We start from the raw sequence: 2,582 nt of genomic DNA, 5'->3' as shown, positions 1-2,582 counted from the left end.
CACCAAAAACATCTGCAAGGAGTTTGTATGTTCTCCCAGTGTTTGTGTGGGTTTTCTCCTATACCCCAAAATATACAGATAGGTTATTTTAAATTGTGAACCCTAATGGGGACAGGAACCGATTTGAATGATGACAAGCTAGGTAAAGTGCTGCAGTATTAGTTCGCGCTATATAAATTAAGGAATTAAATGTATTAAATATAAAGAAAATTGGTCAGCATTTGGACCCAACTTGAGGTGCTGACAGTGTGATGTAGGTGGCAGGGCCCTATTGGTCATGCTATCTTTGTTTTAGCCATCAGTAAAGGTGTTTACATTCTGTCTTTACTTTCTTACAGTAAAGAAGAGTCAAAGAGGAGTTGTGGCTCAGCATTTGTACAGCGCTCTAGTTTAGTGCTGTGTTTTCAGAGTCAGCCTGTAGCCTCAACGTAAATTCAGTGTGTATGCATCGCTCCTTTAGATCAGCACGGCATGCACACATTTTACCTTACGGGCCGGGCTGGAATTATTATTGAAAGAGTGCTAGGAAGCAGAAATGAGGTGTGCCAGAGCGTTGTATGAACGCTGAGCCACAACTCTTCTTTGACTCTTCTTTACTATAAGAAAATAAAGATTGCACTGAATCTCCTCCACAGATGACTAAAACAAAGGTTGCATTATCACTAGGATACTGTTACCTACATTATACTGTCAGCACCTCACGTCGGGCCCAGGATTTAGTTTAATTCTTCATGCTACTGTACTGACACAGCTGCAGGGCTCACAGTATTATAATGAATCATGATGCCAGGCAGTGTTAGATCACAATGTGGACAGTTAGACCCAAACAGCCACCTGAACATCAGATCTTGTCTTGCAGCTACTCATCACTAGGGGTCCATTGGAGGATCCTAGTTAGGTGCAGCTGCAGGGCCTTCCCTGAGTTCAACTGAGAGCACTATTCAATTGTGCATGAGCCAAACACTGACAGCTGGCTGGGACCTACATAGGGTGCTATCTATAGGAGAACTTACACAGGGGACAATCTACTATAGGGGGGACTACACAGAGGGACATCTACTATATGGGGACTTAAACAGGGCACCATCTACTGTGGGAGAATCTACACAGGGGGCTATCTACTATAGGGGATGTGAGCAAGCTTATCGCTCTAGGCTCTCGCATCTGCGCAATGGAGGGGGGCTCAGGATGGGTGAACAGCCCGAGGCCTAGGGTACATTTACAGATGATACTGTAGAACATCTTCTGTGCACTGACTGTAATCACACAATGTGTGAATGTCCCCTAACAGTGTCAGGAGTTTAAAACGTGAATTGCAGCTGATAGATTCACTTTAAGGCTATGTTCACACACAGTATTTTTGCACTTTATTTTGGTCCTCATATTGCAAACAAAACCAGGAGTGGACTAAAAACACAGGAAGACTCTGTTAACACTGTTGAAATTTTATGACAAATAATGGCTGTTATTCCATAACAGCCGTTGTTTTAAAATAATGCCAATTATTTGCCATTAAATGATGTCCATCCACTAAATTTCAACATTGTCTGAACAGATCCTTTCTGTGTTTTCAATCCACTCCTGGTTTTGGTTGCAATATGAGGACCACAATACTGACTGAAATATACTGTGTGGGAACACGAAACGATTATTGGCCCGATTGTACGATTAACGATGTTGGAGTAACGATTTTTTTTTCATAACGATCAGCGTTTAGACGGTACGTTATATCGTACGGAAAATCGTTTTGCGATCGTTTTGCGATCGCATAAGCTTATCTCACACATTTGTTAAATCGGCAAACGACTGTTTACACGCAGCTATCTGCGAATTTTTTGTGAACGACGAATGACGATTTGAGAACATGTTGAAAGATCAAAATGAACGATTTCTTGTTTGTCGTTTGATCGTTCGCTGTGTCTACACGTACGATTATCGTTCGAATTCTATCGTTATCGCGCAAATTTGCACGATAATCGTTACATGTAAACGCACCTTAACCTAAATTAGCATGTTTTTGAAGCATAGGAGGAACCTCATATAAACATGAAGAAAATGTACAACCTCCTTGCAGTTATAGCTGTCATTCCTATCCTGATGATCAGTTGAGGAGTAGTCAATGGATGCATTTATTTCTCAGGAGCAGGGATAAAACTGAAATATGAAATATGAAAAGGTGTGCTGAGGGCATCTAGTGGAAACAGGTTGTCATTACAGCTTTAGGTCGCTTTAAAATGCTCGAAGCGTACAATTCTAAACCTTTTTTGCTTTTTGGAATTTGAAGGAAGCAATATGTTAAATTTTATACGCGTACAAATATGCAAAATGAAGGAATGAAAATAAATATCTATGAGATATATCGCAGATTAAACGCATTGTAAATAAATGATAACCTATTTACACTTCTTTAATATAGCTATATTTATGAGCTAGTTCTGATGTAACTAACATGTATTTTCAGCATGTCAATGAGCAGCACTGCTATTATAACGGTTTTCTGCTAGAGCTCAGTTTGGTATAGTCCATACTCCCTATATCTTGGCATGAATGGCACAGGCCAGGGGGTGTGTCTTGCCCAGGAT

The sequence above is a fragment of the Dendropsophus ebraccatus genome, chromosome 3 (assembly GCF_027789765.1).
Source record: "Dendropsophus ebraccatus isolate aDenEbr1 chromosome 3, aDenEbr1.pat, whole genome shotgun sequence".
In the NCBI taxonomy this organism is placed as follows: domain Eukaryota; kingdom Metazoa; phylum Chordata; class Amphibia; order Anura; family Hylidae; genus Dendropsophus; species Dendropsophus ebraccatus.
The sequence above is the reverse complement of the archived record's forward strand: the minus strand, read 5'-3'. Positions refer to the sequence as shown.